Source organism: Entelurus aequoreus, linkage group LG01, assembly GCF_033978785.1.
Source record: "Entelurus aequoreus isolate RoL-2023_Sb linkage group LG01, RoL_Eaeq_v1.1, whole genome shotgun sequence".
In the NCBI taxonomy this organism is placed as follows: domain Eukaryota; kingdom Metazoa; phylum Chordata; class Actinopteri; order Syngnathiformes; family Syngnathidae; genus Entelurus; species Entelurus aequoreus.
The window spans coordinates 63,531,161-63,557,469 of record NC_084731.1 but is presented as its reverse complement, the minus strand read 5'-3'; positions in this window follow the sequence as shown (position 1 = coordinate 63,557,469).

Here is a 26,309-nt window from a genome sequence, read left to right as displayed (position 1 = left end):
GCATACTGCACTGTTTGTGTGCTACGTCATCGGGAGGTACGTGCCACGTGAGGAGCTCGCCGCAAAGAGAGAGAGAGAGAGAGAGAGAGAGAGAGCGTTTACAGGTGCAGCCACGCTGCTTGCCACGGGGGGAATTCCGCCCTCAATGAAGACTCCCAGGTTTGATGGCAAGGCGAACTGGGAGGCATTTCATCCCACTTCTGACATCAATTGTAGCGTCCAGAAGAAGTGCACACCAAGTCTGATGCACTTTTTAAACTTTTATTGCTATACTAACACAGCTCAACTTATCTCGTTCTTTCCAAAAGGAAAACCAATCCTCACTCCTCATTTCCGCAACAGCAACGCTTCCTCCTTCTTCGCCAATCACCTTACAGGCGTACGTGCTACGTTCACAACGTTTTCTTATCTGGTTAAATAAAGGTTTTACAACAAAGAGGATGCAGGATAAAGTGACAGAAATTGAAATTTTTGTATTGTAATATACATCAGGAAGTGTTGTGTAAGAAAGTGTTAAAAATAAAACCATCAAAAGCCATCTGCTTTTGTATAAAGATAAGTTAGGTTAAATGAAAATATTATTATTATTATTATCTATCTTACGGTATATCAAAAATAATTTGAGCAAAATTTAATTGAAATATTGTCAGTGTGGCCCTCCAGCAGTGCTCGGGTTGCTCATGCGGCCCCCGGTAAAAATTAATTGCCCACCCCTGCTATACACCCTCGCCTGGGCGACCCAACCGGGGATGATCAGACCCCGTCTTGTGTCCAAGCAGCGAACTACTCCATCCGTCTCCCCTCTTGATCCACAACCACCTTGAGGCTTTATCAGCAGCCTCACTGATATTTCTGGTGGCTTTTCTCTACAGCAAACCTCTGATTCCAAGAAGTCTGAATGCTCGATGCACCGATTGCCTTAGAAAGCCCCTGCAGCCCACTTCTATAGGCTCACAGCGGGCTCTCCAGCCGCTCTCTCTGCATGTCTCGACCAGCTCAAGGTATTTGGCAAGGTATGTTGTAAAAACCAATGTCAATTTAACACAAAAATTCTGGCAACTAAACTGCCAGATTTTTCCGTAAAAACCCCCAAAACAAACAGTGGTACTGTTTTCCATTTATTGTAAAATTTTGTAAAAAAAAAATAAAATAAAAGAAACGCTATATTTTACAGTAACATTTTGTTAATGTAAAGTTTTTTACTGTAAAATCGACAATCTACTTAAAAATATATAAATAATCAATGAAAATGAGTTTGACACCTGTGCTATACAGCAGTGGTCTCCAACCTTTTTGTAGCTGCGGACCGGTCAACGCTTGAAAATTTGTCCCACGGACATTTTGGCATAAAGAAATACAATCATGTGTGCTTACGGACTGTATCCCTGCAGACTGTATTGATCTATATTGATATATAATGTAGAACCAGAAATATCAATAACAGAAAGAACAACCCTTTTGTGCGAATGAGTGTGAATGAGTGTAAATGGGGGAGGGAGTTTTTTTGGGTTGGTGCACTAATTGTAAGTGTATCTTGTGTTTTTTATGTTGATTTAATAAAAAAATAAAAAATAAAAAAAAGTTTTTTTTATTTTATTTTATTTTTGGTGGTTGAGGACCACTGCTATACAGCATTGACGCAAAATAAGATGCAAAAAGAAAACACTGCCGACTAGCGGCCAAAATGAAGAACTGCGTGGGGAAGGAGTTAAATAAAAGCACATTTACAGTATTACACATACCTGAAAATGGGGGACACAGGTCCAGTGGCCATGGATGAAGTGCTGGTTGTCCAGAGTCGAGACCCGGGGTCGACCACTCGCCTGTGCATCGGTTGGGGACATCTCTACGCTGCTGACCCGTCTCCGCTCGGGATGGTCTCCTGCTGGCCCCACTATGGACTGCACTCTCACTATTATGTTAGATCCACTATGGACTGGACTTTCACAATATTATGTCAGACCCACTCGACGTCCATTGCATTCGGTCTCTTAGAAAAGGACGTGACTAGGATGGTAGAAGGTGGGGATTGAACCAGTAACCCTCAGATTGCTGGCACGGCCACTCTCCCAACTTCGCCACGCCGTCCCCTATAATTTCTGATTGATTGAATTAAACTTTTATTAGTAGATTGCACAGTACAGTACATATTCCGTACTATTGACCACTAAATGGTAACACCCGAATACGTTTTTCAACTTGTTTAATTAAGTCGGGATCCACGTTAATCAATTCATGAGTCTGGTGTGTCTTGACCGCTGCGGCAGAGGCTCTGCCGAACCCCTGAGGCCGACTCACCGAACCCCTAGGATCGAACCCAGGTTAAGAACCACTGATTTAGAGAATAAACTGATTTGAGAGTGAAATAGTCATGTATTAACCGAATTTACGAGACTGAAACAATACAAAAAGAATGCCATTGTAAGTTAATAATACTAACAGACACTTGTAAAACTGTTAGCATATTAGCTAATGCTAACAACGCGAGCTGGATTACATGACATGACGATAGCATGTACAAATATGCATTAAAATACTCCTACAGACATCACACATGGGACGGTTTAGTAAGTATGAATTGTTTTAGGTATATTGTTAAACTTGCAAACGTTGCTTGGAGAAATAGAAATACATGTTTTTTATTTTCTCCCTTTTAAGAAACATTTTTTTTTTTTGCACAACAATTTCATTCAAGTTGATGTGTTTTGACAAATATTTAGAGAATAAACTGATTTGAGAGTGAAATAGTCGTATATTAACCGAATTTACGAAACCGAAACAATACAAAAAGAATGCCATTGTAAGTTAATAATACTAACAGACACTTTTAATTAAACCTGTAAGCATATTAGCTAATGCTAACGACGCGAGCTTGATTACAATACGATAGCACGTACAAATATGCAGGAAAACACTCCAACAGACATCACACATGGGATGCTTTAGTAAGTATGAATTGTTTTAGGTATATTATAAATCTTGCAAACGTTGCTTGGAGAAATATATATACATGTTTTTTATTTTCTCCTTTTTAAGAAAAATTTGATTTTTTTTTTGCACAAAAATTTCATTCGAGCTGATGTGTTTTGACAAATACTTAAAGAATAAACTGATTTAAGAGTGAAATAGTCGTGTATTAACCGAATTTACGAGACTGAAACAATACAAAAGAATGCCATTGTAAGTTAATAATACTAACAGACACTTGTAAACCTGTTAGCATATTAGCTAATGCTAACGACGCGAGCTTGATTACATGACGATAGCACATACAAATACGCATTAAAATACTCCTACAGACATCACACATGGGACGGTTTAGTAAGTATGAATTGTATTAGGTATATTCTAAAACTTACAAATGTTGCTTGGAGAAATAGAAATACATGTTTTTCATTTTCTCCCTTATAAGAAAAATTAGATTTTTTTTTGCACAACATTTTCATTCTAGCTGATGTGTTTTGACAAATATTTAGAGAATTATCTGATTTTAGAGTGAAATAGTCGTGTATTAACCGAATTTACGAGACTGAAACAATACAAAAAGAATGCCATTGTATGTTAATAATACTAACAGACACTTGTAAACCTGTTAGCATATTAGCTAATGCTAACGACGCGAGCTTGATTACATGACGATAGCACATACAAATATGCATTAAAATACTCCTACAGACATCACACATGGGACGGTTTAGTAAGTATGAATTGTTTTAGGTATATTATAAAACTTACAAACGTTGCTTGGAGAAATAGAAATACATGTTTTTATTTTCTCCTTTTTAAGAAAAATTTGATTTTTTTTGCACAACATTTTCATTCTAGCTGATGTGTTTTGACAAATATTTAGAGAATAAACTGATTCAAGAGTGAAATAGTCATGTATTAACCCACCCATCCATCAATTTCTTACCGTTTGTCCCTTTTGGGGTCGTGGGGGTGCTGGATCCTATCTCAGCTGCATTCGGGCGGAAGGCGGGGTACACCCTGGACAAGTCGACACCTCATCACAGGGCCAACACAGATAAACAGAAAACATTAAAACTCACATTCACACACTAGGGCCAATTTAGTGTTGCAGTGTATTAACCAAATTTACGAAACCGAAACAATACAAAAAGAATGCCATTGTAAGTTAATAATACTAACAGACACTTGTAAACCTGTTAGCGTATTAGCTAATGCTAACCACGCGAGCTTGATTACATGACGATAGCACGTACAAATATGCATGAAAACACGACAGACATCACAGTGAGTAAAAATTGTTTTAGTTGTATTGTAAAACATTCAAATGTTGCTTGGAGTGATGAATGAGGAGTCCATGTGAGCAGAAACGCTATGGGCGGTTCTATTTCCGGTTCAAGACATGAAACAGGAAGTACATTTTCAACCTGCAGGGAGTGAACTTGCTCAAACGATGGCGCCGTAACAAACAATACCGCACCTTTTTAGTGTCTCTGTAAATGTTGCATACAAATACAAATACAAACTCTATAAATTAGCTGCGCCGTTTTATAGACCGTAGGGTCCCAAGCATATGGAAAAATGTGTGTCTTTTCGTCCCAAAAATACGGTGAGATCACTAAAAAAGTTAAATGTATGATTTTTACAGTAGAATCAAATGAAGTATGAAGTGAAGTGAATTATATTTATATAGCACTTTTCTCTTGTGACTCAAAGCGCTTTACATTGTGAAACCTAATATCTAAGTTACATTTAAACCAGTGTGGGTGGCACTGGGAGCAGGTGGGTAAAGTGTCTTGCCCAAGGACACAATGGCAGTGACTAGGATGGCAGAAGCGGGGATCTAACCTGGAACCCTGTAAGTTGCTGGCACGGCCACTCTACCAACCGAGCTATACCGCCCAAATCAAGTGTTTTGGATGGCGGCCATTCACTGGGAGGTGACTATTTGCTGGAGCCAAGTGTTGCCAGGGTCAGAGAAGATGGATTGTCTTCATTGTGGCCTCTTTGTGTGTGTGTGTGTGTGTGTGTGTGTGTGTGTGTGTGGTGGTAGGAGAGTAGTAATGCTGTGTTTGAAGTGAGCAATGGGGTGCAGCACTGCTTGCATGCTAATGCTGCAGCAGCGATGGAGGACGTGGGAGAGGAGGAGGAAAAAGGCCAGAGCATGCCCACACACACACACACACACGCACATACGTGTTTAGTGTGCGTGCGACAAGAGGACCAGATCACTTCCTGTCATCTCAGCGGCCTAGTGGTTAGAGTGTCCGCCCTGAGATCGGTAGGTTGTAGTTCAAATCCCAGCCGAGTCAAACCAAAGACTATAAAAATGGGACCCATAACCTCCCTGCTTGGCACTCAGCAACAAAGGGTTGGAGTTGGGGGTTAAATCACCAAAATGATTCCCGGGCGCGTCGCCGCTGCTGCCCACTGCTCCCCAAGGGGATGTGACAAATGCAGAGGACAAATTTCACCACATCTAGTGTGTGTGTGACAATCATTGGTACTTTACTTTTAATCTTCCGTGCATCTACCTTGGCGGCTAGCATTCATAGGAGGCAGGAAAGTGTGCAAACGTAATGCTGCATTCAAGACCGCTGGAAAGTGGTGAATATCCCAACTGGGGATTATCAGCTGACACCTCCAGACAGTCCAGTGTTAACAAACAACATGGCTGACTGTGGTAGTATTTGTGTTGTTCCTGAGCACAAAATGGAGCAACGACAGTCCTCCTGACAATACATCCCATCTTCTAGAAGCATTGATAATTTTTCAAAACAACATGAAGTGAAGTGAATTATATTTATATAGTGCTTTTCTCTAGTGACTCAAAGCGCTTTTATACGGCAGTGACTAGGATGGAAGTGGGGATCGAACCTGGAACCCTCAAGGTGCTGGCACGGCCACTCTACCAACCGAGCTATACCCTCTTAAAACCCAAGCTGTTTGTTTACATGCTTTTTTTATATCTTTTTTTTAGAACCTTTATTTAACCAGAGGAGATGAGTTTCTCCTCTGGTTAAATAAAGGTTCTTTTTTTATATCTCTTTGCTATTTGGGCTTATTGGACTCTAATTAGAATAAAAACTAATAATCATCTTTTGATATGATGCACTTAGTCCATAAGTACACAAACGTGTACTTCTTGTTTTGTGACATGCTAATTCTTATTTTTACACTTTTTTTCCTCCAAATTCCATTGTATGTTATACTCTTCTGAAACCACCAGATGGCAGTATAAGTGTCCACATAAGCGGCCATAAGACCCCAATTCAGTAGTGTACACAATTTTGGAAATAAGAGCTAAAGGTGCTGTCCACGCATGTGGCCACTAAGCCTTTAGAGGATACTGCCCCCATGGCTGACTGTGATGCTACCAAAACACAGGGGCATGATTTAGGTTTGCCTGTGCTAAAACACGTGCAAACTTGACAAAGCTGATCTGCTAAACGTCTGTTAATAGCAGAATGAGGCGTGCAATCCCGTCATTAATATGCCATTTGCAAAAGGCCCACAACATCATTATTTAGCACACGCAAAGTGACTCATCAATTTTCATCAGCGTTTTGTGAAGAGGGTGGAAGAGGGGTTAGTGCGTCTGCCTCACAATACGAAGGTCCTGAGTTCAATCCCGGGCTCGGGATCTTTCTGTGTCGAGTTTGCATGTTCTCCCCGTGACTGCATGGGTTCCCTCCGGAACTAGCGCTATTTAGCCTTTTATTTAGCAGGTTTGTGCCAACTGACACATAGTCGATGCTGGCGCAGCAAAGACAGACGGTTGACAAAGAATTCTCCGTCATGCGTGCGTGCCTCAACATATTTGTCAGAAAAGAAACAAGCTTCCTCCCACCTCCAAAGACATCTGTGGATAGGCCCCTCCCACCTCCGAACAAATGCTTTTGGGGATTGGCCCCTCCCACCTCCAAGGACATGCACCTGGAGTAAGGCCCCTCCCACCTCCAAAGACACCAGGGGATAGGTCCCTCCCACCTACAAGGACATGCAGCTGGAGTTAGTTCCCTCCCACCTCCAAAGACATCTGGGGATAGGTCCCTCCCACTTCCAAGGACATGCACCTGGAGTTAGGCCCCTCCCACCTCCAAAGCCATCTGGGGATAGGTCCCTCCCACCTCCAAGGACATGCACCTGGGGATAGGCCACTCCCACCTCCAAATACATCTGGGAATAGGCCCCTCCCACCTCCAAACACATGCACCTGGGGTTAGGCCCCTCCCACCTCCAAAGACATGCATCTGGGGTTAGGCCCCTCCCACCTCCAAATACATGCGCATGGGGATAGGCCCCTCCCACCTCCAAAGTTATGCACTTGGGGATAGGCCCCTCCCACCTCCAAATACATGCACCTGGGGATAGGCCAGTCCCACCTCCAAAGACATCTGGGGATAGGACCCTCCCACCTTAGTTAGGCCCCTCCCACCTCCAAATAAATCTGGGGATAGGCCCCTCCCACCTTCAAAGACATGCATCTGGGGATAGGCCACTCCCACCTACAAAGACATGCACCTGGGGATAGGCTCCTCCCACCTCCAAAGACATGCACTTGGGGATAGGCTCCTCCCACCTCCAAAGACATCTGGGGATAGGCCCCTCCCACCTCCGAAGACATGCACCTGGGGATTGGCCCCTCCCGCCTTCGAAGACATGCACCTGGGGATAGGCCACTCTCACCTCCAAAGACATCTGGGGATAGGCCCCTCCCATCTCCAAATACATCTGGGGATAGGCCCCTCCCACCTTCAAAGACATGCATTTGGGGATAGGCCCCTCGGACCTCCAAAGACATGCACCCAGGGATAGGCCCCTCCCACCTCCGAAGACATGCTTCTGGGGATTGGCCCCTCCCACCTCCAAAGACATGCACCTGGGGATTGGCCCCTACCGCCTTCGAAGACATGCACCTGGGGATAGGCCACTATCACCTCCAAAGACGTCTGGGGATAGGCCCCTCCCACCTCCAAATACATCTGGGGACAGGCCCCTCCCACCTTCAAAGACATGCATCTGGGGATAGGCCTCTCCGACCTCAAAAGACATCTGGGGATAGGTCCCTCCGACCTCCAAAGGCATGCACCTAAGGATAAGTCCCTCCCACCTCCAAAGACATCTGGGAATAGGCCCCTCTCACCTCAAGATACATGCACCTGAGGATAGGTCCCTCCCACCTCCAAAGACATCTGGGGATAGGCCCGTCCCACCTCCAAAGACATGCACCTGAAAGGTTGTTTTTATGAAGACAATCACTTATTTTAAGGTTTTGTGAACACTATAATTTCAAAATGGTAGGATTAAACTGTCAGGCTTGGACGAAGGAAGGGACTCAGATGCAGAGATGGGATTCTAAATAAAGCTTTTATTTTGAAAACTCTTTAACCTCCAGAGCAGAGTATATTCGAATACTATGAGTCACAAAAACAGACAGCGAAGAAAGGTTCCAAAAAGGGAAAAACCAAAAATCTCTCCAAAAGGAGGAAATACAAAAATAAAGACAAATTATAATTAGCACCGTATCTGCTATAAAAACTTTAACAAAAAACGCTCCAACAGGAGGAAGAAAATAATGACTATAAATATTACTACTCTAATCTAAATGTAAACAAAAAATCACTCAAAAACTTTGAGGAAGGAAGATAATTCGGGAAAAATCATAACTCACCACTGCGGTTGAAAAAAGTCTAGATAACAAAAGTCGCTCTGAGGGAGGAGAAAAAGTTAACTCAAAATTACAGCGTGGGAATCTCTGGATACAAGGAAGTAGACGTGGGACGAGGCAAGGCATGGACATGGACATGAACATGAACATGAACATGGAGGCTAGACAGGCACGAAAGCTCGAGACAATCTGGCACAGAACAAGGGGAGGCATGAGCTTATATGGAACATGAGGGTAATGGGAAACAGGTGGAAACAATCAGCGGTTTACTTTGACAGGTTTCACTCAGTTGACGTGGAAGGTTGGGTATACACGCAGGGACCGGGGCAGACGGAGTCGTACAGCAGAGGGTCCGATGACTCTGGGGATAGAGTATGGACCTATGAACCGTGGTGCTAGCTTTTTGGACGGTACTTTGAGCCGCATGTCTTTGGTCGAGAGCCATACTCTATGCCCTGGCTGATATGCAGGAGCGGGTTTCCTCTTGCGATCCGCTGTCTTCTTCATCCGGTCTCTTTGTCGGACCAGCACCTGACGAGCTGTCAAGTCAAGTCAAGTCAAGTCAACTTTATTTATATAGCACATTTTCAACAACTTTTTAGATTGAACCAAAGTGCTTTACAGGTTAAAAAAGCATGGAGCAAACAAAAAACAAAACAAAACAAAAAAAACAACTAAGCAAAACAAAACAACACAAAAAAAAACAAACAAAGAACATAAACAATGAGTGTGCTAAAAAAGATAGTGCAAATGCAATACGGTAAAAGGGGTCGAATAAAAAGTTTAAAACATTTGCAGAATAAAAAATAATAATATTAAAAGTGCGACAAATTGAAAAATACAACTAAAGCGAAGGGGTGGGAGGGGGGGGGGGACTAGAAATGGTGGCCTAGTGGGCGAACTCAGCTCGGGTCAAAGGCCAGCGAGAAGAGGTAGGTCTTAAGGAGAGTTTTGAAGACCCCCAGGCTCCGGGCTGACCTAATGTGGAGGGGAAGGCTGTTCCAGAGCTTAGGGGCGGCAACGGAAAAGGCTCTGTCCCCTCTGGTCTTTAGCCTGGATCTGGGGACCGCCAAAAGCATTTGGTCAGCTGACCTCAAGGCTCTAGACGAGGTATGGTGATGCAGCAGCTCGGTCAAGTATTGTGGGGCCAGACCATTTAGGGATTTAAAAACAATTAAAAGTCATTTAAAATCAATGCGGTGACGGACAGGGAGCCAGTGGAGTGAGGCCAGCACTGGGGTGATGTGCTCGCGTTTTTTGGTACTGGTGAGGAGACGGGCAGCCGCGTTTTGCACAAGCTGCAAACGGCGGAGTGATGCCTGATCAATGCCAGCGTACAGTGAGTTATTGTTGTCTAGCCGGTGTGTGATGAAGGCGTGGATAGCAGTCTCCAGGTCGCTCTGGGAGAGATAGGCCTTGGTCTTTGCTAGGGTTCTGAGATGGTAAAAGCTGGTACTAACCACTGAGCTGACCTGTTTGGTGAATTTGAAGGCACTATCAAAGATCACACCGAGATTTCTCACGGAGGACCGGATGTTTACACCCAGAGGACCTAGAGCACTGACAAACGAGACTGGAGATGTATTGCCGAAGATGATTATCTCTGTCTTGCTCTCATTAAGGTTGAGGAAGTTAGCACCCATCCATGCTTTAATGTCAGTCAGACAGTCAAGCAGTGGTTGAAGTGCGACCTGTCCTGTGGCCTTAAGAGGTAAATAGATCTGAACATCATCGGCATAACAGTGGAATGGGACATTGTGCTTGACCAGGATTTCACCTAAAGGTAGAATGTACAGTAGGAAGAGTATGGGACCCAGGATTGACCCCTGAGGAACACCACAGGTAAGGGGGGCCCCCGAGGAGAGAAAGTCTCCTAGCTGCACAGAGAAACTCCGGTCAGTTAGGTAGGACTGAAACCAGCTTAGGGCTACACCTGAGATGCCCACGTACTGCTGCCCAGATGCGTCAGCAGCGTCAGACCAGGGCATGTGCCGAGGGGACCGATACTTCCGGCTCATTGTCTGGAAAGACTGGAGGTTGGAAACCATAAGCACTTTTAAATGGAGAGAACCCTGTGGCAGATGTAGGTAGTGAATTTTGTGCATACTCAACCCAGACCAGGTGTTTGCTCCATGTAGAGGGATTCTGGGACACCAGGCACCGGAGGTTGGTTTCCAGTAGCTGGTTGAGGCGTTCGGTCTGGCTGTTGGCCTCCGGGTGATAGCCTGAGGTCAGGCTGGCCTTAGCTCCGATGAGTCTGCAGAAATTCCTCCAAAACCGTGACACAAACTGGGGCCCCCGGTCGGAGACAATGTCTTTCGGGAAGCCGTGAATCTTGAAAACATCGTCCATCATGATTTCTGCCATCTCCTTGGCGGAGGGCAGCTTAGGCAAGGCAATGAATCTCACCATTTTGGTGAAACGGTCCACCACTGTTAGGATGGTGGTGTTACCTTGAGAGACCGGGAGCCCCGTGACGAAGTCCATGGAGATGTCGGACCACGGTCTGGAGGGAATAGGTAGGGGCTGCAATAGACCCTTACGAGACCCGGATGATGTCTTGTTCCGAGCGCAGACCGAACATGCCTCCACGTACTCCCGAACCTCCGGTTCCATGGATGGCCACCAAAATCGCCAGGAGATGGCGAACATCGTTCTCCGAACTCCCGGGTCGCATGAAAGCAGGGAGGTGTGAGCCCAATGGATCACCTGTGAGCGCAACCCAGTCGGAACAAACAAGCGATTAACTGGGCACCCACTAGGTGGCGGGGTTCCACCATTTGCCTGCTTCACCTCATCTTCTATTTGCCAGGTAACCACTCCAACCACACTGGACAGTGGAAGGATAGTTTCTGGTTCTATAACAAGCTCGGGGTCGAAGCGTCGAGATAGGATGTCTGGCTTGACGTTTTGGGACCCCGGCCTGTAAGAGAGAGAGAAAGAGAAGCGGTTAGAAAAGAGTGCCAACCTGGCCTGGCGAGAGTTGAGTCTTTTAGCCTTCTTTATGTACTCTCGATTTTTATGGTCCGTCCAGACAATGAAAGGAAGATCGGCCCCCTCAAGCCAGTGTCTCCACTCTTCAAGGGCGAGTTTGACCGCCAACAACTCACGGTTGCCGACGTCATAGTTCCTCTCTGCTTTGGATAGACGTTTAGATAGGAAGGCACAGGGATGCATCTTGCCATCCTTCTCAGATCGTTGGGATAGGACGGCTCCGACTCCTTCGTTGGAGGCATCCACCTCTACCACAAACTGGCGTTGCGGGTCTGGCATGGTGAGAATAGGAGCCGAAGTGAAACGCTGTTTGAGGTTCTGGAATGCCCTGGAGAGGAGCCGCTATAGCGCTAAAACCTCTTATAAACCGCCTGTAGAAATTATCAAATCCTAGGAACTGCTGAACCCTTTTGCGGCTATCAGGAGTGGGCCAGTCGGTAACTGCGCTAATCTTAGCCGAATCCATCTGGACCCTTCCCGGAGCTACTATAAAAACCAAGAAGGAAATAGTGTTAACATGAATCTCACTCTTTTCTGCTTTGACATATAGCTGGTTTTCCAATAGTCTTTTAAGGACCCTAGTCACGTGCACTTGGTGGGTATCAATGTCTGGTGAATAGATTAAAATGTCATCTAGGTATACATACACAAATTGATCAAGGAAGTCTCTGAGTACATCATTTATCATAGTTTGAAAAACAGCGGGTGCGTTGGTGAGTCCGAATGGCATAACAAGATATTCATAGTGTCCACTGGGAGTATTAAATCCAGTTTTCCACTCATCCCCCCCCCCCCCCCCCCCCCCCCCTATACGGATCAGGTGATAGGCATTACGAAGATCGAGTTTAGTAAATACCTTAGCTTGTTGGAGTTGGTCAAATACTGATGTCATGAGAGGGAGGGGGTACCGGTTCTTTATGGTGATGTCGTTGAGTTGACTGTAATCAATGCATGGTCTCAAGGTTCCATCCTTTTTGCTCACAAAGAAGAATCCGGCACCCGCTGGTGATGAGGAGGGGCGGATCAACCCCGCTTTTAATGAGGCTGTGAGGTATTCCTTCATGGCCACCCTCTCTGGACCGGAAACAGAATACAGGCGACCTTTGGGTATGGTGGACCCTGAGATCAAGTCAATGGCGCAGTCGTATGGATGGTGCGGAGGAAGAGACATGGCTTTGGTTTTGCTGAAGACTTCTCGTAGCTGGTGGTAGCATGGGGGTACAGAGTTCAGGTCCGGGTACTCCGATTCTGTGGTGGGGTTTGCAGAAAACAGGTTGAGTTGCGCTACACTTTTTTTTTGTGTAGCGCCGATGAAACAGTCAATAATACAGTCCTTTCCCCATGCTTTAATTTCACCTGTCCTCCAGTTTATCTGGGGGTTGTGTTGAATCAGCCATGGTAGTCCCAAAATCAAAGTGTGTGAGGCGGCTTTGAATAGATATAAGCACATTTTTTCCTCATGGTCTTTTATGTATATGCGAATGGGTTCTGTGGCGTGGGTAATCACAAACAATTCCTTCCCATCAAGAGCTTTAGCTCTAATGGGTCGAGCTATTGGTTCAGATTTGATCCCTAATTTTGCAGCCAAAGACCAGTCCATCAAACTCTCGTCTGCCCCTGAGTCAATAAGCGTCCCAATGTTTGTGACTGTGTGATGTTTTACCTGAATTCTGGTGAGGGTACGCTTAATGGGAGTAGAAGTAGTTTGTTGACTCACTCCTATGGGTCGTTTAATTGGACAGGTGGCGACGAGGTGGCCCGGCTCCCCGCAGTAGAAACACCTTCCTTCCAGCTGTCGTCTCTGGCGTTCCTCCTGCGTCAGCCGCGCTCTCCCCAGCTGCATGGGATCCTCACCTTCCGTCAGGGAGCTGGGGTGACTCGACTCGGGTGAAGCGGTGTAGAAATCCGGTCCGTGTTGCATCTGATAATGTGCCGCTCCTCCCGTAGTGGTGGTTCGTACGCTCCGATGTCGTCTGAGCTGCGTAAGTCTGTTGTCGGTACGGATGGCGAGCGCAATGAGCTCGTCCAACCCAGCAGGTAAATCTAGTGGAACAAGTAGATCTTGAATAGGTACGGCCAGTCCTTTCAAAAAAGTGTCATAAAGGGCAGCGGAGTTCCACCCGCTCTCTGCCGATAGCGTGCGGAATCGGATGGCATAATCACAAACCGAGTCTCGACCTTGCCTCAGTCTGCTCAACTCCTGTGCCTTCTCTCGGTTATCGGTGACAGGATCAAACGTCATTCGTAGTGCAATCTGGAACTCCGTGAGTGAGTTGCAGACAGCTGAACCTCGGCCCCATTCGGCGGAAGCCCAGGCCTTGGCTCTACCCGTCAATTGGGAGATCATAAAAGCGATCTTCGCTCGCTCAGTGGGGAAGGCGTGAGGATTAAATTCAAAATGGATTGAACAGTCTATCAGGAATGCTTTGCTTTGTCCTGTTTCACCTGAATAGGATGCTGGAGGTGCCAATTTACTTCCGGCTCCGGCGAATGACGTAGGTGGTAGGTGGACAGGTACGGGTGCCGATGCGGCGGATTGAGGAAGTCGCAGGGCCATCTCCTGTAGCTGGGTGGTTAGTCGGGCCATATGCTCTGCCATCGCCGTCTGGAAATCCTCTTGGCGTGAGAGGCGGGTTTCCTGATCCTGTATGGCGGCGAAAAACTGTCCTTTCTCTGCTGAGTCCATACTGGCCAGATTGTAATGTCAGGCTTGGACGAAGGAAGGGACTCAGATGCAGAGATGGGATTCTAAATAAAGCTTTTATTTTGAAAACTCTTTAACCTCCAGAGCAGAGTATATTCAAATACTATGAGTCACAAAAACAGACAGCGAAAAAAGGTTCCAAAAAGGGAAAAACCAAAAATCACTCCAAAAGGAGGAAATACAAAAATAAAGACGAATTATAATTAACACCGTATCTGCTATAAAAACTTTAACAAAAAACGCTCCAACAGGAGGAAGAAAATATTGACTATAAAAATTACTACTCTAATCTTATTCTAATAAATGTAAACAAAAAATCACTCAAAAACTTTGAGGAAGGAAGCTCATTAGGGAAAAATCATAACTCACCACTGCGGTTGAAAAAAGGCTAGATGACAAAAGTCGCTCTGAGGGAGGAGAAAAAGTTAACTCAAAATTACAGCGTGGGAATCTCTGGATACAGGAAGTAGACGTGGGACGAGGCAAGGCATGGACATGGACATGAACATGAACATGGAGGCTAGACAGGCACGAAAGCTCGAGACAATCTGGCACAGAACAAGGGGAGGCTTGAGTTTGTATGGAACATGAGGGTAATGGGAAACAGGTGGAAACAATCAAGGGTCAGGGATTACGTCAAACTGGTGACACAAGAGGAAGAACCCGTGATCTGAAACAAGAGGAGTTGCTTTTCAAAATAAAACATGCAAATCACAAGACAGAAAAAACCAAGACAAGACTTCCCTCACCGCGGTGTGACATAAACTACTTTCCATTTCATTTTGTCACTACTGAAATGTTATCACATGTTTTGGGTGTGACTGTTTTGGTAGTGACAACTTTTAGCAAATTTTGACCATAACTAAATAATGCTGGCAAGCACTTGGCTAGCAAACACATATTTGAAGAATTGTACACTCATGAAAACAAAATATATTGCTTCCTTTCACACAGACATTTGTGCGTAACTGTGCCAGTTTGCATGCACGTTTCAAACATATTAAATATGGATGCAAAACCGCTGCCGCAGAACAGTTTTTGTCTTGATAAATCACATTGGGAGTCCTAAATGATTGTGTTTGCAAGTGAAGAGAAATGGAGATCTTTATTGAGCGTCGAGTGGAATGAACACACTTTTGAACTCGGCCCAAATGTGCTTTCCTTCAAGTCCGTTGTGAGAGTCCTCCTGTCAGAGAAGACGAGGAGTCAGAATATTGCCAACATGTCCTCTGCTAACAGTGCAGGAGTGGATGTGTGTGCGTCGCTAGCCTGTTAGCATGCTTGGGGCGAAGAAAGAAAGGAAAAAACAGGATAATAACAATCCTACTTATTATACGAGAAGGTCGCCATGGATACGCCTGGCCAAAGCATGCGTGGAGACATTGAGATGTTTCCATCTACAAGTGATGACTAAATGTGGCCCCAGGAAGTGACTTCATGACATCACTCAGGTGACTTTCATATCACAGTCAGGCCCCCAATGTTCAACCAGAACATGTAAAAACGTATCTTCTTTTTTTACACGCAATAAGAAGCATTGGTGTCCACTTTCATTTTAACATGTCTGCTCAACACCACTGCTGACCACACATTCTATTTCACACCAATCACAGAGCAGCAGCACTTTTCAGTCCACTCGCATCGGGGCCAAGTGGGAAAACTCCAGCAGATGGTGGTTTAAACACATGTGACACATAATAATAATAATGATAGTAACAGTAATAATAATAATAGTGATAATAGTAATAATAATAATTATAGTAATAATAGTAATAATAATAATAATACTAATAGTAATAATAGTTCTAATATTTATAATAATAATAATGATAATAATAATAATACTAATAATAATAGTAATAATAATTAGAGTTATAATAATAATAATACTAATAATAATAACATTAATAGTCATAATAATAATAATAGTAATAATAGTAATAGTAATAATAGTTGTAATAATATTTATAATAATAATAATAATAGTAATAATAATACTACTAATAAAAATAATAATAATTAGAGTTATAATAATAATAATAATAGTAATAATAACATTAATAGTCATAATGCTAATAATAATAATTATAATAGTAATAATAATAGTTCCATCCATCCATCCATTGTCTAATAATAGTGACATAACAATAATAGTTGTAATAATAATAATAGTTATAATAATAATAATAATAATAATAATATTGGTAATACTACTACTATTAATAATAATAGTAATAATAATAAGAGTTATAATAATAATAATAATAATATTATGAATAATAATAATAATAATAATAATAGTCATAATAATAATAATAATAGTAAAAATAGTAATAATGATAGTAATAGTAATAATAGTAATAATAGCAACAATAATAGTAATAATAATAATAGTAAAAATAGTAATAATAATAATAATAATAATAGTAATATTAATAATAATATTAATAATAATAATAGTAATAATAATAATATCTGTAATAATAACAATAGTAATATTAATAATAGTAGTAGTAATAATAGTAATAATAATAATAATAGTAATAATAACAATAGTAATAGTAATAATATTAATAATAATAGTAATAATAATAATTGTAATAATAATAATAATAAGAAGAAGAATCAGTAACGTGAGGGTCCATGCTGACTGTGTGCACCACTAATAATATGTGTGTACTTTTACAGCTTATGATATTTGGGCATACATTTTTGGGCAAGTTGTATTTTGCAGGATGTTTTCAGTGGTTGTGTGCACTGCAGCCTCCAATGTGAGTTGATGCTGACTGCAGGCCAGCAGCAGCCATAACACACGCTGATGTATGAGGCCATTACACTGTAGACAAGAAGATCACTCAGCAGCACTGCACCACTTTGACTTCTCATTCCTTTTCTTCTCATATCTACAAACAATCTATCTTGTAAACTGTCTTCATTCTCAGGTACATCATTTACATTTGTTTACTATATCAAGGAATTCCTTTTATTGTTGGGATCAACATAAAAAGGTTATGGGACTCATTTTACGGCACGCTCTAATGTTAAGTTTAATGTTGTAATATTTTATTTAAAGGCTTTCAAAGGCAATTAAATTTTGGAACCAGGTGCTTTAAAGTAAGCACTTTCTAATTACAAACCAGCAGCAGTGAAGTTGTCACGTTGTGTAAATGGTAAATAAAAACAGAATACTATGATTTGCAAATCCTTTTCAACTTATATTCAATCGAATAGACTGCAAAGACAAGATATCTAATGTTCACACTGAGAAACGTTGTTATTTTGGTAAATATTAGCTCATTTGGAATTTGATGCCTGCAACATGTTTCAAAAAAGCTGGCACGAGTGGCAAAAAAGACTGAGAAAGTTGAGGAATACTCATCAAACTCTTATTTGGAACATCCTACAGGTGAACAGGCTAATTGGGAACAGGTGGGTGCCATTATTGGGTATAAAAGCAGCTTCCATGAAATGCTCAGTCATTCACAAACAAGGATGGAGCGAGGGTCACCACTTTTTCAACAAATGCCTGAGCAAATTGTTTAAGAACAACATTTCTCAACCAGCTATTGCAAGGAATTTAGGGATTTCACAAACTACAGTCCGTAATATCATCAAAAGGTTCAGAGAATCTGGAGAAATCACTGCATGTAAGCAATGATATTACGGACCTTCGATCCTTCAGGCGGTACTCATCAAAAAGTGACATCAGTGTGTAAAGGATATCACCATATGGGCTCAGGAACACTTCAGAAAACCATTGTCAGTAACTAAAGCTGGTCACTACATCTGTAAGTGCAAGTTAAAACTGTACTATGCAAAGCCAAAGTCATTTATCAACAACACTCAGAAATGCCGCCGGCTTTGCTGGGCCCGAGCTCATCTAAGATGGACTGATGCAAAGTGGCAAAGTGTTCTGCGGTCTGATGAGTCCACATGTCAAATTGTTTTTGTAAACTGTGGACGTTGTGCCTTCCGTACCAGAGAGGAAAATAACTATCCGGACTGTTCTAGCCGCAAAGTTGAAAAGCCAGCATCTGTGTATTAGTGCCCAAGGCATGGGTAACTTACACATCTGTGAAGGCACCATTAATGCTGAAAGGTACATACAGGTTTTGGAGCAACATATACTGCCATCCAAGCAACGTTATCATGAACACCCCTGCTTATTTCAGCAAGACAATGCCAAGCCACGTGTTACAACAGCGTGGCTTTGTAGTAAAAGAGTGCGGGTACTAGACTGGCCTTCCTGTAGTCCAGACCTGTCTCCCATTGAAAATGTGTGGCGCATTATGAAGCCTAAATTACCACAACAGAGACCCCGGACTGTTGAACAACTTAAGCTGTACATCAAGCAAGAATGGGAAATAATTCTACTTCAAAAATGTGTCTCCTCAGTTCCCAAACGTTTACTGAGTGTTGTTAAAAGGAAAGGCCATGTAACACAGTGGAAACAAATGCTCCTGTGACAAATTTAATTAAATGTCTTTGCAGTCTATTCAATTGAATATAAGTTGAAAAGGATTTTCAAATCATTGTATTCTGTTTTTATTTACGAATTACACAAAGTGCCAATTTCACTGGTTTTGGGGTTTGTATATATACATATATTTTTGCTAAAAACTAAAGTCAATAATCTTGTCATGTAATTGGATATTAAATGAAGGATTAAATGTCACGGCCCGGGCGCACTCCAGTGCGCATTCATCTGTGCGCTGCGCTGCGCGCGCCTGCACACACCATTTCGGCTGCAGCAGGTGGCTGCATTCAATTGCCCATCAGTCAGCACTCAACACAGCTGCTGCTGATGAGCTCCCTGGGCTTCTTAAGCCAGTTCAAACCTGCGTTCCGGGCCAGAACGTAGCGACCTGTTCCCAGTGCAATAAGCCGCATATATCTAGCTCTATGCACAGTCTCTCTCTCTGTGTTTCTCCCCCTCCATGTTCATTTGTCTCGTGTCTCTTGTCGTCTTCCAGCAGAATTCCTCCGTTCCCGCGTCACGAGGTGTGTGTCTCGTCTCCCCGTATTCCCTCTGGTTCCCTGGCTGCCTCTTGAAACTCGACCTCCCGCCTGGACACGTTCTCTGACGCCTCGCCCCTACCCTTGATCTCACGCCTGCCCACGGACCTCCGATCTTGTCTTGCCCCCTTGGACTTCCGCACCTCGCTCAACCCTTCCGGTAACACTCATCAGATAATCGCTACACATAGTCACACACCATACACATTTTGGACTAGTTTCACAGTCCATACTTACGGCCCAAGCCCCCCGAGAGCCCAACCCACAACCAGTAGGTGTGGCGCCCAGGGAACCAGGGACCACCGGCCCCACGCAGCCAGGCCGGCCAGCGACAGGAACCCCAGAGCCAGGCCCACCGCACCGCCCGTAAGAGCCAGCAGTAGGCCGCAGACAGACGCACCCGGCAGAGGACAAGGCACGAGAAAAGCAGGGGACAGCCAGACCCCAAGCCAGCCAGAAACCACACCCCACACGGGCAGAAAGGGGCCCAGAGACTCCCCGCAACCGGACGGGAAGACCGCCCCCGCCCCACCGGCAACCGTGCCTCCACGAGCCAACCCCCCACCCCCGGAGAGCGCGGCGAGGCCCGCCCCCGGCCACCGCACCCAAATCGGCCGCCGCAGGACCCCCCAGCACAGGCCCACAGTGACCACCCACCCCACCCGAAGGGACCCCAACGATGGAGATGGAACAACCAGCAACCGCCCTGTCGAGTTCCCCCCCTGAGGGAGGGGAAAAATAAAAAATAATATTAATAAAATATATTTAAAAAATAATTAAATAAATAGTAATAATAATAATAATGATCATTATTATATATATTTAAAAAATTTAAATAAATAAAAAATTTAAAAAAATAAATAAATAAACAAATAAAAAAAATAAGAAAATAAAATAAAATAGAATAGAATAAAAAAAAGAAAAAAAAAAAAAAAAAAAAAAATATATATATATATATATATATATATATATATATATATATATATATGTATATATATATATATATATATATATATATATATATATATATATATATATATATATATATATATATATATATATATATATATATTTAAAAACAATTAAAAGAAGATCACGGACATGCTGACACACAAGGTCACTACCCCAGCAGCTGGCCGACTCGCAGCACCTCGGAATACCTTGCAGCACCAAGCTACCACAATAGATGCAGGGACTAGACCCAGCAGGCCCAAACCAAGACGGGCACCCGGAAGGGATGGACGGTGGGACCCAGGAGCTCCAGACACGCAGTCCGGATGCAGTAGCTCGAGGCGCTGACCCCCGCCTGACAAGCAGGCCCAGAGCGTACCCCCAGAAATACATACATATATACATACACATACATATGTATGTGTACACATACACATACAGTATATACACACACATACATACATATATATACACATACATACACATACACATATATATACATACATACATACATACATACAAACCACGTTTCCATATGAGTTGGGAAATTGTGTTGGATGTAAATATAAACGGAATACAATGATTTACAAATCCTTTTCAACCCATATTCAATTGAATGCACTAGAAAGACAAGATATTTGATGTTCAAACTCACAAACTTTATTTTTTTTTGCAAATAACAATTAACTTAGAATTTAATGGCTGCAACACGTGCCAAAGTAGTTGGAAAGGCCATGTAACACAGTGGTGAACATGCCCTTTCCTTTTAACAACACTCAGTAAACGTTTGGGAACTTAGGAGACACATTTTTTAAGCTTCTCAGGTGGAATTCTTTCCCATTCTTGCATGATGTACAGCTTAAGTTGTTCAACAGTCCTGAGGTCTCCGTTGTGGTATTTTAGGCTTGATAATGCACCACACATTTTCAATGGGAGACAGGTCTGGACTACAGGCAGGCCAGTCTAGTACCCGCACTCTTTTACTATGAAGCCACGTTGATGTAACACGTGGCTTGGCATTGTCTTGCTGAAATAAGCAGGGGCGTCCATGGTAACGTTGCTTGGATGGCAACATATGTTGCTCCAAAACCTGTATGTACCTTTCAGCATTAATGGCGCCTTCACAGATGTGTAAGTAACCCATGCCTTGGGCACTAATACACCCCCATACCATCACAGATGCTGGCTTTTACACTTTGCTCATATAACAGTGCGGATGGTTCTTTTCCTCTTTGGTCCGGAGGACACGACGTCCACAGTTTCCAAAAGCAATTTGAAATGCGGACTCGTCAGACCACAGAACACTTTTGCAATTTTTATCAGTCCATCTTAGATGAGCTCAGGCCCAGCGAAGCCGACAGCGTTTTGGGTGTTGTTGATAAACGGTTTTCGCCTTGCATAGGAGAATTTTAACTTACACTTACAGATGTAGCGACCAACTGTAGTTACCAGAGGTGGGACCAAGTCATTGCTTTGCAAGTCACAAGTAAGTCTCAAGTCTTTGCCCTCAAGTCTCGAGTCAAGTCCCGAGTCAAGACAGGCAAGTCCCGAGTCAAGTCCAAAGTCAAGACTGGAAAGTCTCAAGTCAAGTCACAAGTCCTGTATTTTGAGTTTCGAGTCCTTTCAAGTCCTTTTAACCACAGACTAATATTTTTACACAGATTGAGTATGCTTTTAAACCGCTGTATTTATTTATTAAAACAAGTGCATTTGAAATAGCATGAAAAAAAAATAGTACTAACATTGCAATTCATAATAGCACTATTAACCAGTCATTTTAATAGTTTAAACAATTTTAAACATTTAACTCATTCCTTTACAGAATAAAGACATTTGCAAAAACAAGTGTAACTGTACTTATTTGTACAAAAGTGTTAACATTGTATTTCCATGGCATATTGCATTGTAACTAGTTCCACAGCAGTTTCTATTCTGTTCTTACCTTATCTCACTGATCTCATCTCATACTGTATGTGTGTTTATGTGTGCGTACACATGAAAAACATAACAAATACATGAACATAAAAATGAACAGAGTTGTACTTTTTAGATGTCAGGGCCCTATGCAATATGTACACATATTCTTAATATAGTATACATTTTAACTGACCTTTATTTGACTATGTTTGTCTTTTTGTAGGTGGCTAAAATACGCGGTGCTGCTGACCGCCGTCTAATGTTACGTTACTGTGTGTGATACATTGACTAACGTAACGTTAAGTATAGGTACCTCATGCAACCCTGCTTAAAAAAATCACTTGACAAAAAGTATGAATAAGGTAGCAAACTGCAGTGGACGCAACATATTGCTGTGTTTGAAATGATGTTATAACCATAGACATCTTATAAGTAGACGCAGTATTGGTTGCTGTGACGCAAGCAAATTGCATCTTGAAGTAGTGATGAGGAGCCGGCGAGCAGCCTAAACTGACAGTTAACAGGTAGAAAACAAAGATGCCGGGCTGATGTTCAGCGTTTTCCTGCTCAAATGAGCGGACTGTTGAAAATAGGAATCGGGGGATTACTTTTCACAAGTAAGATTTAACATTAATGTACTATTGGTTGTATTTTATGAAAATAACATTACCACAGAGTTGAGAAGGAGCAAAGATCTTCAATATTTGTATGTGAAAATCACAAAGAAATCTTCTGGGGGAGGATGACACCCCTACAGGGGTTTGGTTTACAAACTTTCAGCCCCACCTAAAACAAAATTCACCAGCCGCCACTGATTATGATGCATTCTCATTTTAGGCAAAATATAAGACAATACTTTCTTAACAGTATAACTGTAACCAGGAATAAGTCTTCAAGTAACAATATTCAAATACTAACATTGTTGGGTAAGACAGCATTTGGTTTTATTCTGAATCCAGTGAAAGAGATTGGTGGTTTTAGCTGATATAAAGAGTTTCAGGTGTTTATATATGTTTAAGTATTTGGCAGACGCTTTTATCCAAAGCGACATACATAAAAAATACATATATAACAATCACTGTAAACATTATCATTTAAGGGAAGAATGTAATACAAAATATCAATACAAAGTGTCAAGACAGAATAAACTCTCTGCTGCTGCAGCAACAGAGATACGGTCTATACGATATATAGATATCTAATGTATTCATACATTGTTTATGTAGGATATACGCATGTATATGTAACATAATCATATTGTTTCTTCAACTTAAAAATAGCTGACCGTTTTTTTCCCCCTTCTCTGGGCTTATATTCCCAGTTTTGATCTCGGACGTCTGGTCACTTATAGCATATAAGAATATTATATTACTGTTAAGCAAACTATGAATAATAAAACATATGTCCGTTATCATAGCTACACGTATGACAAAAAAGCGCGTGAAAATGAGTGGTATTCAGTGAGGTAAAATGAATTAAATGCGCTGACTGTCATGATCCGTTACCCGGATCATGGCATGATGTATGTTTTTGGTAATGTTTCTGTGTTAGTCTGTTTCCTGGGAGCACCCTCTTTCCCCGTTTACTGTTGGTTTCCATGGGCACTGATTCTCCTCACCTGTCTTAGTTTAGCAATTAGTGTTCTCGCCAGGTGTTTTGGTTAATCACTCCCCTTTCTAGTGTGCGGTCACCCAGCAGTAGTTGCTGGGTCAATGTTTGCTGTAGGCAACATTTACGTCTCATGTTTTTTCTCATCGCTGTAGCAAAGTCTAGCTTTCCTCGTTTTTTCACCTTTGGTGACATTTTGGTTTTGTTCTGCTCCACGCTTGCTAGCGTCCTCAGTTTTGTATTTTTGTCTTGCCTTTAATTTATTAAAATAATACTTCATCTTAACTCCACGACACTCCTGCTTGTCTCCTGCCTTGGAAGGAACACAACAATCGCAGCCATGCGACGAAGACGTAACAGATTGACCCAGCCAGACGAAGTGTTCCTGTCCAACATGGACAAGCAAGACATCCTCCGGGAGCTCAGAGCGGACGTCCAGCCATGGGAGAGCGAAGACGAAGCGGAGCTGTCCGAAGAAGACCTTCCGGCCGGCGCTCTGGTGGCATGGGGGCAGCTGATGGCGAAGTTGATGGAAGCAGAGACCCGCTTCCTCCCCCACTCGCAAGCCACCCGGACATCGTCCACGCCACCCGGTAAGCGAAGGCTCGGGCAGTGGGCAGGCACAGAGGCACATGCGTATGAGGGTTGCGAAATGGACACTTTTCCCCCAACGTTGTCTGCCAGGCTCTTCCCGTGCGGCTTCTCCTCCCCTCAGACACCACCTGCTGGCAATTGTCCAGAAAGACGCCAGCGGCGCTCACGCACAAGGCCAGCTCCCAGGCTTCCTAGAGCCCACCCGCCCGTGCCCTCTGCTCCCGCCGAACCCGCACAAGCGCTCCCCCCACCAGCTCCATCTAGCATCTGGAATCTGCTTCCTGAGGGGGGGGCCAGTGCTGGTAGCGTGTCAGCGGGGCAAGCAGACCTCATTCCACTGAGGTTGCTGCCTGCCTCTCCTCCAGCGGGGGAGCTGTCTGCTTCGGCCCTACTTCCTGCTCCTCTGGCTCCTCCCACGCCTGCCACGCTGACGCCACCATCAACGCTGGTGGTCCTGCAAACACCATCCTCTCCACCTCCTGCTCCAGCTCTGCAAAGCACACGAGACCCTGCAGAGACCGACCCAGTAAAAAGGGCATTGAACCAACAGGAAAAACAACTAGGACAACAGGAGGAACAGTTTGGCGTTCTTGGGGCTTGCGTCAACGCCATGGCGGAACGCCAAGATGCTCGCCTTGATGCTTTGGAGAGACAGCTGGGAAGTATACTCACCGCGCTGCAGGTGATGATTCCCCCTACGGCCCACCTAGCAGTCCAGCTGAGACCTCCGCCCACGCCGACAGACGAGCCGCCTGCTCCGCCTCTGGCTCCGCCCACGCCGGCAGACGAGCCGCCTGCTCCGCCTGCTCCGCCTCTGGCTCCGCCCACGCCGGCAGACGAGCCGCCTGCTCCGCCCACGCCGGCAGACAAGCCGCCTGCTCCGCCCACGCCGGCAGACGAGCCGCCTGCTCCGCCTATGGCTCCGCCCACGCCGGCAGACGAGCCGCCTGCTCCGCCTATGGCTCCGCCCACGCCGGCAGACGAGCCGCCTGCTCCGCCTATGGCTCTGCCCACGCCGGCAGACGAGCCGCCTGCTCCGCCTATGGCTCTGCCCACGCCGGCAGACGAGCCGCCTGCTCCGCCTATGGCTCCGCCCACGCCGGCAGACGAGCCGCCTGCTCCGCCTCTGGCTCCGCCCACGCCGACAGACGAGCCTCCTGCTTCCATGGCGATGCCTCCTGCTTCCATGGCGACGCCTCCTGCTGCTTCCACGGCGACGCTTCCTGTTTCCACGGCGACGACGCTTCCTGTTTCCACGGCGATGACGCTTCCCGCGGCTTCCACACCTGCCTCGCCTACCACGCCTCCCACGGCTTCTACGCCTGCTTCGCCGACGACGTGCCCACCTCCTCATGTCAGGCGGGCCGCACCACGGCGCCGCCCACCTACTCGTGTCTGGCGGGCCACACCACGGCGCCGCCCACCTCCTCGTCTCTGGACTTTTTATGGACGCTTTTGGCGCCAACAGCAGCGACGCCCAGGACTTGGGTGTAGGACTCAAAGACTGCTGAGGTTCTGGCGTCAGTCTCGTCCGCCTCCTCAACGGCCACAGACATGGCCATTCCGAGGTCGCCCGCCTCGACAAAGGCGGCGACAATCTACTCGCCGCCGCCACCTGACTTGTCCCCGGTGGCTTCGGGGACACATGGCTTGGCGGCCCACCACCAAGACCTCCCTCCACCCTCCCGTGACTTTTGACTTATTCTGGAGGGTTTTTTTTTTTTTAGGGGAGGGGTTTCTAGTTTGGGACGTCTGGGATCCGTCCCTTAAGGGGGGGGTTATGTCATGATCCGTTACCCGGATCATGGCATGATGTATGTTTTTGGTAATGTTTCTGTGTTAGTCTGTTTCCTGGGAGCACCCTCTTTCCCCGTTTACTGTTGGTTT